Genomic DNA, 18,033 nt, shown 5'->3' with positions numbered 1-18,033 from the left:
GGCAAATCATTAATACCCATTTTTGCCAGTGCTAAAACACTTAGACGAGACGCTATGTGACTCTGCAAGTTCTCGAGACAAAAACCCGTAATGAATGTATGACCTGCTGAGTAATGAGGCCATTTCTAGGTAAAGTTGAATGTTTACTTGGGAGCAATCTTATGCTTCACTTCACCTGAACACCTTCTCAGAAAAATGCAGGTGCTGCCTTACTGGAATCCAGGGGAAAATGTCATCTAAAGAACCTTCCGAGGGTCTCAATTAAAAAAAAAAAAAGTATTTCAAATGATTTCTCAGAGAAATCACTGGGGGGAAGAGCTTTGTAGACATCTGCTTGATTAGCATTTTTCAGGATGTCTATGGCTCATTTTATTAGCAGTTACTGAAATCATCTTCTCAGCCATAGGAAATACACAACTTGTGGTACATTACCATGTCCCATTACCATGATGGCTAAAAAGATGAGTTATAGGCACTGATAACATCTGCATGGAGCATTGATCATTAATGATTTGCAGCTTCTTATAGCAAAGACAGATTTCAAGTTACACTGCATTTTTATTTTGGAAAAAACACCCCACAAACCAATCTGGAGCTGGAATCTTACATAATGGAGGCAGAGAACATACAGAATTGTTTGCATTGGCTTGCATGGGCTTGTACAAGCTGTGCAATGACTGGCCATGGCCTACACGTATATAGCATGCCTTCTTTCAGCTACTGACACTTTTGCTCAGCACTGATGTGTTCTTCCACATATTGTTGTGTTGGGGGGTTTGCTATTCTCCTGTATTTGTGGGGCATTTCAGGGGAACTGATGCTTCTGATTTCTTGTGACCTGGGAGATCTTTGCACATCAAAGGCCACTGATCATATGAGTAACAACCTCCTTTTCTCGCCAACCCCTGCCCCAGCCATCTTTTTTCCTCTCTCAGTGCCTGCCAGATTTTCTGGCTATGATAGAAAATACAAGCCCGACTACCAAATTACTCTCTCTCTCTCTCTGGTACAGCAGCACTCGGTGGTGGCATCACTTCACTCAGGCCACAACAGTCTGTTGTTAACCTCCACCCTCAGTCAGACATTTGCACTGGCCACATGGGACTACTAAAAGGTAAGTGAGTCTCACTGATCACTCCTTGGCTCTCCAGCTGGTGAGTCAGCTCACGGATGGGAGCCAGGGAGTCTCAGTTTGTACAATATTGCTGCCAGTGCACCATCCTGGTAACAACTGGCACCTGCGGTTCTTCAGCTTGCAGCAGCCCCACAATGAAGGGATCTGCTGAGAGGCCAGGCAGGGTAGGCAGCTGTGTGATCTTATCTGTATTCACAGTGGCTACACCAAAAGCCCATCAGTACCCCTTTGGGTCCTTGAAGTACCCTCTCCTGAGGCAGTCCGTGCCAAGCATACAAGGTCCCTCTGGGCTGGTCACAGTGGGATGCTTTTCCCACTTGTCCCCTGTTAATCTCACCTCAGCCTTCAATACAGGCAATTCTTGTCATCCCCCTGTCACTCCAGAGATCCAGGCGTGTTCTGTGCCCCTATACCCTGATGGCAGCAGCATACTCTGTGCACCAGTGTCTACCAAAGCTTTGTATTTCTGTGGGTCTGATGTGTCAGGCCATCAACAAGTCATTGGGGCCACTGAAGAAGAAGGAGAGTCAAGTCAGTTTGCAGAAGTGAAAGCCATTCAACCAGCCCTAGGGATTGCTGAACAAGAAAACTGGCCAGTACTCTGTCTCTGTACTGACTCCTGGATGGTGGCTAATGCCCTATGAGGGTGGCTACAACAGTGGAAGAAGATCAGTTGGCAGCACAGGGGTAAACCCATCTGGGCTGCTGCACTGTGGCAGGACATTGCTGCCCAAGTGAAAAACACGGTTCTAAAGGTACATCATGTAGATGCTCCTATGCCCAAAAGCCGTGACACTGAAGAACATCAACACAATGAACACATAGACGAGGCTCCCAAAATTGAAGTAGCTTGGGTGGACCTGGGCTGTGAGCATAAGGGTGAGCGATATGTAGTTTAATGGGCCCACAAAACATTGGGACATGGAGGGAGTGATGCAACATACAGATGGTCTTGCGATTGAGGCATGGACATGACTGTGGATGCCATCACACAGGTCACTTATGAATGTGAAATGTGCTGCAATCAAGCAAGTGACACAAGTAAAATCTCCCTGGAACAGAGGGCAGTGTCTGGCTCTGATATGGTGGGGCCTGGCAAACTGAATATATTGAACCACACCAAGGCAAGTGCTATATAATCCCCATGGTGGAAGCAACTATTCGGTGGCTAGAAACATACCCCATAAACCATGCCACTACCCAGAACACCATCTTAGGCCTTAAAAGACAAATTTTGTGGTTACATGGTACTCCAGAAAGAATTGAATCAGACAATGGGACTCATTTCCAAAATAATCTTATAAACTCCTGGGCAAAGAAAGACAGCATTGAATGGATGTATCACATCTCCTATCACCCATAAGCTTCTGGAAAGACTGAGAGATATAATGAACTGTTAAAGACCACCCTGAAAGCATTGGGCAATGGGGCATGGAAGCATTGGGATACAAATTTAGCAGAAGCCACTTGCCTGGGTAACACCAGAGGATCTGCTAACCATCCTAGTCCTGCACAAATAAAGAAAACCTACATACTGTGGCAGGAGATAAGGTCCCCGCATTGCACATAAGGAAGTGGCTGGGGGAGGAGGAATGGATTGCTCCTCCCATGGGAGAAGGCAAACCCATTAATGGAATTGTCTTCACTCAGGGACCTGTGTGTGCTTGGTGGGTAATGCAGAAGGATGAGGAGACCTGGTGTGTGTCTCAAGGAGATTTAACCTTGGGAGAAAAATAATCCATGGTATGAGTTATATGTTGTAGGAAGTCATGTAGTGGAGTAGCCTGAACTGACAAAGAGTGAGATTCACAAGGAACTAGATAAGTGCAACAATAACGCAAACCAAGCTGGTGCTGGAGCCCAACAATTGAACATACTGCTTCTTTTGTCTTAAGTACCCATATTGACAGATGGGGCCCAAATCATAGCCTCTTTGTGAACTTCTGAAGGACTACAGGAAGCTCATGGAACGCAAGAGTAATATCTATCTGTTAAGGGACAAGGGATAGTAGTTAATGAGAATGTATAAATCTGCATGTTGCATATAAAGATGGTTTAGGTATGTAGTTTAAGTTGTAAGTGTTGGCAAGAAGGAATTTCAGTAATGAGAATTAAATACAATGGAATGGTTAGAAGATATATATATATATATGAATTAAGTTATGTGGGACCTAAACATGATGCAAATGATATGAAATAAGAGGTGGAGATTGTATTGGGTCTGGCTGAGACCCATAGCAGCCCTCATAGTGCTGTGCTTTGTATTGGTGGCTAGAAAGGTGGTGATAACACACCAGGGTTCTGGCTGCTGCTGAGCAGCGCTCTCCCAGCATCAAGGCTGTCTCTCCAACCTTCCCCCAGCATCTCACCAGCAGGCTGTGGGTGGGCAAGATCTTGGGAGAAGACATAGTCAGGACAGCTGACCCAAAGTGACCAGTGGGATATTCCGTACCATACGACATCTGCTCAGATATAAAAGCTAAGAGAAGGGAGGAGAAAGGGGGGGACACATTCGTTATTTAAGATGTTTGTCTTCCAGAGCAACTACTACACATACTGAAGCCCTGCTTCCTGGGAAAGTGGCCAAACATCACTTGCTGATGGGAAGTAGAGAATAACACCTTGTTTTCCTTCACTTTCATGTGCGCAAATTTTGCTGTTGCTTCATTAAACTGCCTTTACCTTGACCCACAAGGTTTTTTTTTCATCTTACTTTCTCCCATCCTGTTCTGCTGAGGAGAGGAGTGATAAAGTGGCTTGCTGGGCAACGGGCAACCAGCCAAGGTCAACCCACCACACTCTCCCTGTTGTGACCTCATCAGTACTGCTGCAAACCCACTTAGGTTCACAGGCCAGGGGCTGGATCTCATCTGGAGGGATGAAACAAAATTACATCACTTTGCAAAATCATGCTGTCAGTAGCAAGTGCTTGGACTGGAGTCTACCAGCGTCTAACAGGATCAAAAGGTCTTACTGAACAGCCTTGAATGATTATATTTTCAGTCACTGTAGTCAGATATCTCAGAGGTATCTTAAGAAATACCGTGTACTTACACATTAAAGAAGTTTCTATTTTATTTACAGGACAATTCTCAATGTCAGTTCTTTGTGAATATTATCACCTTTGCATGTCAAGTCTATGTAGGGATAACTTAAAAAATTAAGATCTATATATATGCAACTTTATACTTAATCTGCTGTTTTGAAGAGAAGTACGCAAAACTTTTCATGACCTGCTTAAACTAGTAGGAAAAGGCAGAAGATAGACACACAGTCTGTCACATGTCTTCAATACTTCAGCATGGGCTTTCTAGTCTGATTAGGGAAGCAATTGAAATGGTATTGCAGCTGTTGCTTGTGTGTGTTGGATGCTCTGTAAGACCTGCCTCTGAAGCTTTATCTGTGCTATGCAGCGGGTCTTGCATTAGTAATTTATAAATTTATAAAGCGGTTGCTAGCAAGCAAGTTTATTTACAAAGCACAGTGCCCTGGTGATGCCTGTTAACAGTCATAGGAGTGGCTCAGCTGTGTTGGTGTGATACTTCCCCAGGTTGAATTACATTTCTGTGCATGGTCCAGGTCCAGGCACATTACAGGCAGCAGCGAGAGCTAGCTCTACCTTAAATGTGTCACTAAAGGATGTAGATTTCAGCTAAAGGTAATTTATCTTTTCCTCTGGATGAAGATCTGGAGTATATGTGTACAAGACTATGTTACTTATTTAAAGTCAGTTAGTCACTGGTTACGTCTGTAACGTTCTGAGGTTAAAAAGTTAGGGAGGACTAGAGTTCACTTAAAAGCTGGGGTTAGTTACAGATGAAGCAAGGAGACGGATACTTCCTGAGCCCAGACACACAACCTTGCTGGACTTATGTCTCAGCTGCTGTCCTTCATAGCTACTAGATCCTGCACATCACCCTACTGGTAAGATCTTGCAGCTTCAAGGAGCAACACACTTTCCTCTGAGAGACAGAGCATCTCAGCAGCCCATGTGAGTCCTCAAATATTCCCCCCTGACAAAAGGTATTTGTTAGAAATCCCTGAAAAATTCTCTTTAATCTCAATTTTACCACAACATCTCAAGGGGGAGAGTCACAAGAGCCTTGAAGCGTACCCTCACATACCTTCAGTATTGGCATACAGCTATGCAGCAGGAGGGAAGGAAGAGGCTTGCTTGTGTAATTCCAGAAGCCTAGAAGCTGTGGAAGGCTGAAGAGTGATACAGCACAGCTGCATCAACACTAACAAATCAAAGCACACCTAGGGATGGTCCCAAGAACAGTTCCCCAAGACAACACCCTTGCACATCACACCAACCATGCCTGTGTCTCCACTGCTCTTGTACAGGAAAGCAGGACCTTGCTGACCACCTTTGTCCTGGGTGGTGGGCAGCAAGTAGAGAAGCTGGTGCCTCTCAGCTCTGGCCACTGTAGAGGCCGGAGCATGAGGGGCACAGAACCACCAAGGAGCTGCTCTTCCCTCCTCCATTTGATTTCTGCATTTGCAAGAGGCAGTCACAGGATTGTGCTGAGGCTGAGGGCTGGGACCACACAGGATGTGGCCACTGCTGTAGCTGTGGCCTCTGCCTGCTCTGTCAGCTGCCCCATTACTGGTTCGAGAGGGATTGTCTTTTCTTGCAGGCACTTTCCTGGGCACTGCTGCTGAAACAGTCAAGGAGGATCTCAGCCTTGGCAAGCAGACTTGTGGATATTATTGTATTTGTTGTGATCAGTCACAAAGTGATGAGGAAGGTGGCAATTCACCCCGTGCTCCAGTCAGCCGCTATGCTAATGCACATACCTGCTACCTCTGCTTTACTTGCCACAGTAGCCCTAGGACACTGTCACTGGAAAGCATAACAGGTCCCACTTCCCCTCCCCTAAAGAACATTCCTTGCCCCTGTGTAACAGCAGTTTCACCAAGAACCTGACCTCAGAAGATTTCATGTCACATCTGGCCCCCTCTTCTTCCCATCAGGCAATCTCAGACCCAGTTTTCATTCAGCAAATCCAGGCTTGAGGGTCTGGATTCCCAGTTGCTGATGACGACTTTTGAAAGAGCTAGCCTGTGGCCCCAGGTATTAGCCCTGAGCAGTTCAGAGAAGGTCTTTTCCATTAGTTGTCACCACCTGTAGTAAGGCCTAGCAGTCCATCTCCAACTCCTCCACACAGCCCTGTAGGGAATCAGAAAGACCGATGAGAGGTAAAGGATCAAAGGAGAAAACTTAACCACCCTGTGACACAGAGTGGTCTGAGACACTTGATTTTAAGGAATAATTTTTGTGTTGTGAAATTTTCCATATTTCTCTGAAGACTCATTAAACAAAGGTGCATGTATCAAAGTCACAGACTTTGCCACTGGCAACCATCTGGTCCCTCTGAGAGTTTTAATGGCTTGAGAATATATTTATTTCTCAGTATGCTATAGCTGTTGAAATAATTTCCCAATTCTTACCCAGTTTTATATTCAAAATTACCCAAAAAGTAAAGCAATATTTTTATATCTCTGTCCCTGATGACTACTCCAGTGAAGGATTTGTTTTTAAATACTTGTTTCAAAGTATCTTGAAAATTTGTTATTAAAATATCTTGGAAAATTAATTTCTTTATTAAATTTGTTATTTGTTATTAAAATACCTTGAAAAATCAAGCTAGCACAGGGCAGATGTTTTTTTCCTCTCATCTGAAAAGCTATTACTATGCTTCTCAAGGAAGACATGATTAGTTTTTATTGGCAATGTAATAACAGAATTCTACCCTAAATCCTCTTGTTAGGCAAAGGAAAATATAGATGTTTGCCCCAGAATTAGATAAACACCAAGAAGTCTTTTGAACAGAGATGAGTACCATTACGCTTTCATGCTACAGCATTCCTGAAATGAGGAGCTGGTTTATGAGCATCATTGCGGGCATGCATAGCAACTTTTAAAAGTGTTTGTGCTCCATCTGCAGTGAAAAAGAGGGCTGCTGAAAGACTTGGCATAGTCAACACTAGCAGCAGGGAACAGAAGAGTAACAAAAGAGGGAGAAAAAAGCTAGCAGCATCATATATAATTTACACCTTCGTTCAGTCTCGGTACTATTTCAAAGTTGTTTCATCATCACTAATTCGGTAGCTGTATCAGGTATCAAACACATCAGTAACAGTAAGCAGTTTGGTTTTCTGTTGGCCTCACTTGTAGCCAGTCTCACTCCTTCAAAAACTGGGTGTGCAAATTGGCACTCTGGAATTGGAACAAGAAGTCCAAAAAGTGAGTTTTGGTGTGGTTAATAACAAGAGGTAGCTACAATGCTTTTCAGCTGATGGGGATCTTAATAGAAATCGTGTGGTGACTTGTGTGTATATATGCATACGTAAATTGCAATGGAGATTTAGGAGAACATAGTAGGAAGCAAGCAGTATAGGCTATCAATCATCAAGATAATTCTAACGAAGGAATTTAGCATACTTACGTTGGAAAAGAGAGAAAAGTGGCTGTTACCACCTGGGGAAGAACTTTCTCCTACATTTTCCTCTTCATATTCATTCTGAGTCACCATTTCCCTTTCTCTGAGAGCTTGGAGGCCAGTGAAATCTCCACTGAGAGCTACTGCACAATACACATCTGCACAACATATACAGGTCTTATCTCATTAAGTCCTCCTTTATCACATTGGAAGTAAAACTCCGTTGTGCTATGTCTCTGCTGTATGTCACCAGAAGGACAGAATGACAAAGCAAAATTTAATAAGGATTATAAAGTTCTGGTGTAGGGAACCTAGTATACTCAAGGTAAGAGCCACCTATATTAGTAAGTATGGATTGAGAACAATTGCTGGAACAAATTCCCCAGGGATATTGTACAGCCCCCATTGCTGGATGTCTTCAAGATGTGTTTTGACAGGCTACTAGATAATCTCATCTAGGCTTTCTTCGCCATGAAATGTTGGACTTCTCCATCCATCCAACTTTGTTCATCCAACAAAGATGATCTTTTCATATCCCTTCCAACCTGAGCTGTTCTATGAATTAATGAAAAATCCAGGAAAAGTGCCTGAGAGAAAGACAGCCAAGAAATGCCATGTGAAGAGAAGGGCTTGGTTAAACCAAAGGTTGGGAAGCAACTGGTTTGCAAAAAGAATCTCCATGTGGAAAGAAACCAAGGCATTAGCCTCTAAGGAAGGGAAAAAAATTCAGGTTGAGAACTGCTTTGAAATCATGGTCTTAGGGGAATTTTCTCTGCTAACCTTCCTGCTTTCAAAACACAGGTGCATTCCAGCTTACTTGCTGTGCTTTTCTAACAAGCAAGAAGAAAATTTTTTCAGGGCTCTGTTCATATTTAAGAAATGCTGATTTTCATGATTTATTGATGTTTGGGAAGCCAACTAAGCAGGGTGCTGAAAAAGAAAGACACCACAAGTTTCAGCACAATACAGAGTGATCCCTCCAAAACACCTCCTACACCTCCCTTCTCTGGCTTTTCAGTAGTGTTTTTAGAGGTGAGCTGAACCTCAGCTGTTGACCCAAAGTACAGTATGTCCCTTCAAGAGCATGGCTTTCCCAGTGATGTTTTGTTCCTCCTCACTATAAATATTGTTCCTGATCTGTTTTAGAACTTAATGGAATATTTTGGGAAGATGATATAAATATTTCTAATGAGGACTACAGGGGGTAAAAAAGGTATGTTCCTCTAAGTAGAATGACTCAAAAAATTGCATTTCACATGACAAAAGTAGTAAATTTTCTTAGATTCAAATGTGTGTGTGTGACATGCAAATACAACTTTACAGTTAAATGCAGAGACAAGTTCCTACAGGACATCCACAAATACCTTTTTAAAGTTTATACTGGGAGACCCTGTTTCAGAGGGAAAACTCTGAAAAAACTACTGCCTGAAATTTCTCTTCCAAGACAGAATGTTCTCCCAGAGGAGAAACCACAGGAGAATCATAGGGGCATAATTGGGAACAGGATATCATGTTGAACATTGCTTATTTGACACAACTTTTGTTTGGTTCCAAAGAGATGGAGGCTGTTCTGGGTGTGAGGAATGAATCAGACTCAAGAGGCTGCTGAGAATTAAAAAGGAGATAAAAACCCGCAATCCTAAATGTTACTTTACCCCAGAATAGAAAATATTGTAATTTTTGCAGAAAAAAAGTACATACTAGACAAAAATCAGATGTATTGCCTATGTCTCAGCCTAAAGAAATGTAAGAATTAAAAATCTGGCTTCATATCAAAACCTGATAGCCTGGACATTGGATTTCATTTGGATCTCATTTAATTATCTAACAATTAATAGTAAAAATTGAAAAATAATTGTTTTTTAACTAGATTAAATCCAATTTGGCTTTTATTCAGGTAATAAAGCTACTGAGATCATTTTAATTCATCAAGCTTCAGTGGAAGACCAGGTAATTCATATGCCATACTTATCAAAACAGGTCACACCTGATTTGTTCTTAATTAGAATCTCAACATAATGCATTGCCATACGAATAGTTACATGCATCCCTCCATGGCTATAAATGACTACAGCAGTTTTATGATCACATTTCCAGTTATTTTTTAACTAAATGATAATACACCTATAGAATTTCTCATGAAATATGAGTCAGCTGAACAAAGCTGCCAGTTTAATTAACCTGGTGATGAGGTTGCTTCCTACCTTCCCTCAAAAAAAGTCTCTGTGTTTTTTTGCTGTAATGACCCAGACAAAAAAGGACTGCATTTGCAAGAAAAAATCCTTTCAAGAAATCCTTTTAATTGTCACCTATTTGTTTACAATGTGTTACAAATTCACACCTGCACACCATCCAATATTTCTGTGCTCCTTTTGATTCTTTATTAAAACCACAACTTAAAAATTATGCAACTTGTAGCAGGACCATGATGGAGGGAAGATTGCAACCTGCACAACTAATATTTAAGTATTGCACATCAAATAGGTGTTAACACCTGCATGTTCTCACAGTGGGATTGATCAGGGAGAGATGAGCATGCTTTTCTGCCCTACTATTATGGTAACTAACTCAGAGGCAGTTTTCTTGCTTTCGAACCACCTGCTTCTATATTGGCCTGTGTAACTGTTTCTCTTCCTGTAACAACAACAGTCATCTTCATTTCTGGGGCACACTACAGGCAGAGAACGGCCCTGTACACAGCATGCAGGCAAACTACTTCTATGTCATTGCCTGGCCCTTATTAGTTCAAGGTTTGCCAGAGGTCAGTGTGAGAAGCAGGAGCATCAGCAGGGCTGGTGCAGAAGTGCAGACAGCAGATGGAAGTGGAACTGCACATGGGTGCCTGGAAAAAGCAGAGTGGGAAGGCATGTTCTTTGGGTGCAAGCACACGACAGGCATTGTAAACACCATAACAGCATACCCTAAGAAATGACAGAATAACCTCTCTTCCTGGCGCTCTAGCAAGGGGTATGCAGGACACAAACTATCAAATCCACTGTGATGGTCATGCTAGTAGCATACTCATTACAGGAAGATGCAGCATCCCAGAGAGGTCTAACTCCAATAATTTTGGCATCATTAATAAGCAGATATTCTTCTTTCTGGGATCTCCAGCCTGAATTCCTGGTATTGAGCTCTCCTCTCTTTCAGAGAACAGCCTACATTTACTACTCTGTCTCTTGCCTGTATTAGTCAATTTTTGCCTTTACAACTGAGCAAGGTTGTTAAGTTTATTCGTAATCACTAAGTGAAGATGTCAGACATTTGGCAGCTTCATGCCACTGGAAAAAAAATTAATAGCCTTTATAAAACAGGGAACTAGAGTTAGCATCTAAGCCAAAGAGTTTAGGTTGGTGCTGCCTCTGTGACCTGCCCCTGCTGGCAGGTGGACAGTGACTCGCAGCAACAGCTCTATACATCCATGTGCCGTTTGAGACAGCTGCTCAGTGGGTAATGAGAAAATGCAGACAATGCTATCACTTGTACAGCAAAAAAAGGGGCATCCATGTTTATTCCTCTGCAGTTAACATCAATAACAAGTTCAGAGAAGAGCACTCCAACTCTGGAGCAATTTGCATGCCTGTGTTGAGGTGTTTGTTCACTCTGCAGCACTAGACTTACGGGGATCTACCAGCAGCAGCGATTCCTAAGAAGGGTACAAAGAAAGGTGATGCTGTCTAGGGTACCAATTGCTACAGAGGCAACAGGCAAGCCTTGCTATATTACTGTGCTAGTAGCCCTCAGATGAGATCACCTCAAGGGACAGCAACAAACTGGTTTTGGTGGCTGTCCTCAGCACCAGTTGATTCAACAAAGCTATGATTTGCTTGCCTTTTTTTTTTTTTTTTTTTTGCATCCACTGCTTTTGCCCAGCTCTTTAAGAAAATTTTGGTGAGGTTGAGGAGTGTAAGGCAGGCTTCCACAGCTCATTCACGTTAACTTATAGCCCTGTTTGTGTGTTTCTGTATTAATAACCTGCTTGTGTGCCCAAGCCCAAATGGCATGGAGAGAGAAGAAAATTAGGGTAGAAATCCATCATTTTACCTAGTTAGGCTGTTTCAGGAAATTTAAAAATAACCAGTCCTTAAATGCCATCTAGTGGTAAAAGCTACTGTCTTTTTACATTTCTGCTTTACGGAGAAATGCAGCTGGACAAGGAACACTGTGCAAAGTCATAGTTAGACTTGTTTGGACTTTCTGAGTTTCCTTCACATTTTTATCCTTGAATGTCATGAGGTCAGAAGCACTAGGAATATTGGAAATATGTTCACAGGACTTAAGCTTTGCAGTGCCGTGTACTGTGGTGTCTCACTTCCAAATGCCTCAGCATGGCAGCAGGATCCCTATAGCTATGAATGAGGACCCTGTCCTTGCAGCAGGACAACAGGAGGTCTCCTACATGCAGTAGGCTTCCATGTGAACCCAGAAGCCTTGGGACGCTGGGAGGGGAAACAGCTACACATAATGCAGGGACAAAAAGAACCTTACATGAGAAACTTTAAAGCAAAAATATGTTTTACAGTATCTTAAAACTGGTTCAAAAAAGCTGCACCAAGACTGTAGCAAGCAGTACCAAGCAAAGCACCAAGAGTTAGTTCACTGATTCTATGTAAAATCCCTGTGCTGGCTCAAACAAGCTGCCAACATTGGCTAGAATACTCTACAGAGCATGAATTCCAACTAAAATTACTGGCCTCTTAGTCGTACCTTGCAGCCTTTCCTGGTGCTGCCTGATAAAAACCCCTGTGCCCCAATGTCATCAGTACCTATCAGAAGAGAGTACACTGACCAGCTTCCTCCTGTTTGGACACACAGTGTTCTAGGGCTGCATTTATGCAGAAATTCTCCTTGTGTCTCTGCGAGTATGCTGCTGGGACCCCTGGCCAGCCCAAGACTATATCAAGGCTGGGCCAGTGACCTTCCCAAACTCTGAGCAACTGGATGGAGTTCTTTGGCACACCACAGACATACTGCTCTCCTGTACTTTCAGCTCCGCATTACAGCAGATGTGCCTTTAATCCATCCCCAGGCAATCTGGATCCTCCAAAGCAGCACTGCAGCAAGAGGTAGACAATGTGATCCCAGTGGATGTGCTGAAGCCAAGAACATATTCTCCAAGCAGTGCCACTCTAGCCAATGCTTCCACCCTTAAGAAAGTTAGGACAACACCAGATCAGGTTTGGAGATATCTATTTTTCAAGCAATGTACATCCATATCAAAAGGAGGGTAGTCGGAGGGTAGAAAAAGCCATTTTCTGGATTCCCTGCTGTAAAGAGCTGCAGCTTGATCTGCTGCAACTTGTTTTCTCTTTCACTTCTTTTCCCTGTAGATGAGTTCTCTTTAAGACATGCACATAAGCGGTGGTGTGTGCAGTAGTGTTACTATTACTAAAATAGGTTGTCAGGGCACTGAACCTGGAACATGTCTATGCCTGATCAAATGTTATATGCCGATGAAAGAATCATAAAGTTCCAGGAAGACTTCTGAGGATTTTACTGTGAAAATGCACAGCTCACAGCATGTTATCACCATATGAACAACTTCTTGGAGAATCTCAATGTCATTGCAAGGCTAGAAACAAGTTACCAGTCAGGCCCACCAACATCACTTCCTAAGAAACCCAAAACCAGAAGATAGCAGCCAGAAATCTACTTCCAAACCTGCAATGCAGTGGGGCTGGCTTCCAAAATGCACATGGAGAAGGAGATGCACAAGGATACAGGATAACAAGCATCAAGACTACAAATCACACGAAACTGAGAATTGCTATGTTTGAGCTCACTTTTACAACAGAGAACATTTGTATTGCCACACACATGAAATCACACTTACAGAAGCCTTTAACACCTCAGAGATGGGACAAAGCAATTGCCTCAGTCAAAAGAGGCACTTTTGATCAGGCACATGACCCCCTACTGAAACACCAAGCAAAATCATAAAGACCCATTTCTCTTCAGATATTCCTCATTTTCTTAATCTGAAACAGCACAGTGCACAGTCAGGGCAGCTGATTTGATGTTACACATAAAGTGACAGCTACCGCAGGCAAGCAGGCTGTATCTGGATGACTGAACAGTGTGGCAGGACAGAAAGCTGAGCAAAGCAGCTGAGCTGTGAGAGAGCAGGGGCAGGTCCACGGTTCACTGGCAAAGGCAGATCATATAAGACATGCAGTGGCAGACAACAAGAGAGGGCCAAGTGGGTCCACTTTCACAAATTACTGTAAGAAGAAGCTGTAAAGGCCTTAATTATTCCCTGCTGTAAACTGTAAAAGACTGTGGTTTGACCAGGTCATGAAGACTGATGGCAAAGATGGCTTCAAGCACTCCTCCACCTCTTTGCTCTGCCCCTCAGAACAAGGAGGAACACAGAAACAGCCACAGATGAGGACCACTTCCTCCACTGGGGCAGGTGAGTGAGGGACCAGGGGGAGCAAACTCAGAGCCACACATGCTGGGCTAGCACATTCCTGCAACTCTTGGTTGTTCCTGCATGGCATCAGCCTGGGGAAAAAAACAGGCAGTGATAGAGCTCTATGTCCTCACCCTTTCTACCCCTCCAGGCCCTCCCTGTAGGCTTTGGGCTCCTGAATTTCACTCATGCAGCATGTATAGTAGCATTTTATTCCATGCAAGTTTGGACTTGTGATAGCTGTGTAGGGAGGAGAACTCTCCTGGAGATCTTGCCCTTAGCCAGACAGTCTGTGTTTCAGCAGCCTTGCTGTCCATGCCTCCTACAAGTAATTTCATCTTCCTCTATCTCCTGCCCCTGCAACCAAATACCTCCCCTCCCTGTAATACAGAAGGTGCAGGAACCAGGCATCCATTTTCTGTTTAGCTGGGTTTGGATGCCACCCATACTTGCAAGTGTAACTACCCCGTCCCAGAGGAGCAAGGAGTATGGACAGGAGTGGCTGCAACAGGATCTCATCAGTCCATGTCAGGGGCCCACCAAGAGCATGGGCAGCACAGGGGTGTATTCAGAGGCACCAACAGATTTGGTTTATCATGAGATCAAAGAAGAGTAGAACTGAGACCTTAGACCTATGGCTGAACCATTCACCAACCAAGAGGTATGTCCAGAAGTTAGCTGGTTGTGGTGAGAGCTGCCACCTCCTCCTCCTTCAAACTTAACACCACTGCACATGGATACAAATCACACTCTGCATACGCTGTTCCTTCACCCAGTCTGCTGCTATTCCCATCTGCTGCTTCCTGACAGCAAGGCATAGTGGAACAACAGCCTGTGTTAACAGCCAAAGCACCCCAACACGTTTCCTCCAGCTGGTAAGGATGTACATCTCCTCCACCCTCTCCATTTTCACCTGCTGCAAACCTTTAGAACATGTACCGTTTGAAGTGCGGTAGGCTGAGAACTGATTGAATGGCTGAGCTCAGAGGGTTGTGATCAGCAGCACAGAGCTCAGCTGAAGGCCTGAACTTCATGGCATTCCCCAGGGGTCAGTATTGGATCAAGTCCTGTTCAACTTATTCATCAATGACCTGGATGAAGGGACAGAGTGTCCCCTCAGCAAGTTGCTGATGATACAAAACTGGGAGCAGGGGCTGATACCCCAGCAGGCTGCACTGCCGTTCAGTGAGACCTGGACAGGCCAGAGAACTGAGCAGAGAGGAACCTGATGAAGTTCAACAAAGGCACATGTAGGGTGCTACACCTGGGGAGGGACAACCCCACGCACCAGCACAGGCTGGGGCTGACCTGCTGGAAGGCAACTTTGCGGAGAAGGACCTGGAGTGCTGGAGCACAGCAAGGTGCCCATGAGCCAGCAGTGTGCCCTGGTGGCCAAAGCGGCCACTGGGATCCTGGCATGCAGTAGGAGAAGCATGGCCAGTAGGTCCAGGGAGATGATCCTCCCCCTCTACTCTGCCCTGGTGAGGCTGCATCTGGGGTGCTGTGTCCAGTTCTGGGCTCCTAGTTCAAGACAGATGGGGAACTACTGGAGAGGGTTCAGCAGAGGGCTACGAAGATGATTAGGGGACTGAAGCATCTTCCTTATGAGGAAAGGCTGAGAGAGCTGGGCCTGTTTAGCCTGGAGCAGAGAAGACTGAGAGGGGATCTTATCAATGTCTACAAATACCTTAAGGGCAAGTGTCAAGAGGATGGGGCCAGGCTCTTTTCAGTGATGCTCAGTGACAGGACAAGGGGCAATGGGCACAAAGTGTAACACAGGAGGAAAAAGTCTTTACTGTGAGGGTGGCAGAGCAATGGAAAAGTCTGCCCTTCCCTGGAGACATTCAAAACCTGCCTGGACATGATTCTATGCAAACTGCTCTGGGTGAACCTGCTTTAGCAGAAGGTTGGACTAGATGATCTCCAGAGGTCCCTTCCAACCCTGGCTATTCTGTGATTCTGTGAAGTGCTTGTATGATTTTTAATCCTCTTTTCACTGCTTAAACTTCATAATCTATTACTTTTGCAATTAAATATATGACTTGCAGATCAAAGGCCTGAGATTAGGCCAATCTTTTAATAAGAAGACAGTGCAATTCCCTTAACTTGACACATTTGAATATAAGACAGTGGATAAAATCTTTGCTCTTTCAGAAAGTATCTTCCTTCAGTCAGGTCCTTGTTTCCATATACCCGTTAAGTGAAACCATCTTGATACAAACAAAAGCATTACTGAAATAAAACACTTTTTTATACAGACAATACACTAATTCTCAGCCTGTAAGACATACCTTTCCAATGAGAAACTATGGAGGAGCAAAACTGAGGTCTGAAACCGTGTTTTTTGCTTTGATATCTCTTAGGACCTACAGCTCACACTGCAGCTTTACCTGCTGTTACAAAAGGCTTTAGAGAAGACAAGCTACATACATTTTTTGTCCATTTCCTTTCAGCTAGGGTATGAATAGATGTAGATTTGCTTCTTGCTTGCTTATGTAGACCACTCTCTGGAGTTCAAGCATTTGGTTCTGGCAGTTTCTTGTCTGAATGGTACTTAATGAGCTGCGCGTAGGTGCATGACCCAATTGCTTTTGCAGTAAGAAGCAGTGTTCATGCTGAAATAACACTGCAACATACTATGATTTTTGAGCTCACTTGTCTTTGGATTTTTATCTATTGGAAATGGGTCATTATTTCAGCAGCTGCAACAAGAAAGTGAATAAAAGTAGCACTACCTCAGCTTCTAACTCACAGACTGAAAGTGTTGTGTTACCTGCTCTCCACAAGAGAGCTACACAAGATACAAGCTTGTGTTGCAGTGAGGTCTAATCTGAAACCTGTTATAGTCCCGAATTGCTACTAAGCTTTAGGAACTAACGGCATGAGGCCAAAATAAAAACATTTCAGAAGTGCCAAGATAGATTTCAGTGGCAAAAATAAGCAATAATTTGATACTGTGACAAAAATTTTAACAGGCAATAAGCCACTCCCCTTGCATTCAGCAGCCAGAAAGCAGGCCACAGAAGCATGGCTACAACTTTGTGGTCTGCATCATGACACACTGAAAACTTTAAAGCTCTCATTCCTTTGGAGACTCTTTCATCATAGCAAGAACCAGCAGTCAATGAAAGGCAAAAAAAAAACCCAACTTGAAAACATATGACATATATATGTATACACACATTTATATGAAATGCATACATTAAGTGGTCAAGTGAACACTTCCTTGCAGACATGCAATAAACAAATACCTCAACTCTGTATGTGGATTGGCTCTTGCACACTGAGTGAAGAACCCAGATTTAGGATAACAGGAGTAGATGTCAACATATGCGATACATTCAATATTGTCAGGTTTAAAAGCTATTAGGCATACTATGATATACCTGTTTCTGGAGCAAGGCACAAAAGTGACAAAGGAAATCACATTTATAGTTAGAAATTGAAAAGCATTGTGCTCATCAGAGACCAAAGCACACTTAAGAAACAGAAGCCTGTGAGGTGAAGGTTTGAAAATTATCATACTGAAATAGGGCTGTGGGGGAAAAGCCCAAGAATGGTCTGCAGGTGCCTCTAGAAATTTGAGCAACAGAAATTTACCCAGGAGCTGAAATTGTCAGCCTAGATTTAACACAGCCTGGAATGCTGCTTAGACAGCTACAATTGCAATACCCTCCAGACACTGCAACTTTCAGCCAGGTTATGAAATGGTATAGACTGAGAAATCTCAAGAAAAAAAAAGAAACAAAACAACACACAAAAAAACCCTCAAAAAAAATCCCAAGCGAAACCACACTGTGATTTTGCAGACCAGCGTACATGCTAGAATTACTTTTCATTCTATCAAGTGTCACAAATGAAACCTTAGAGTACACCAACAGCAACCTCCCTCTGGTGTGACCAAGCATAGGTGCTGGCTGTGGCCATTAATTTATAAGCAACTCTGTTGTCCCAAAATGAGAGTTCTTCACCCAGTGATGCAAAACCCAACTAACGCCCTGAGTCAAGATACTTGTTTATTTCATATCTGCACAGAGATG

The sequence above is a fragment of the Falco punctatus genome (genome assembly GCF_963210335.1).
Source record: "Falco punctatus genome assembly, chromosome: Z".
In the NCBI taxonomy this organism is placed as follows: domain Eukaryota; kingdom Metazoa; phylum Chordata; class Aves; order Falconiformes; family Falconidae; genus Falco; species Falco punctatus.
The sequence above is the reverse complement of the archived record's forward strand: the minus strand, read 5'-3'. Positions refer to the sequence as shown.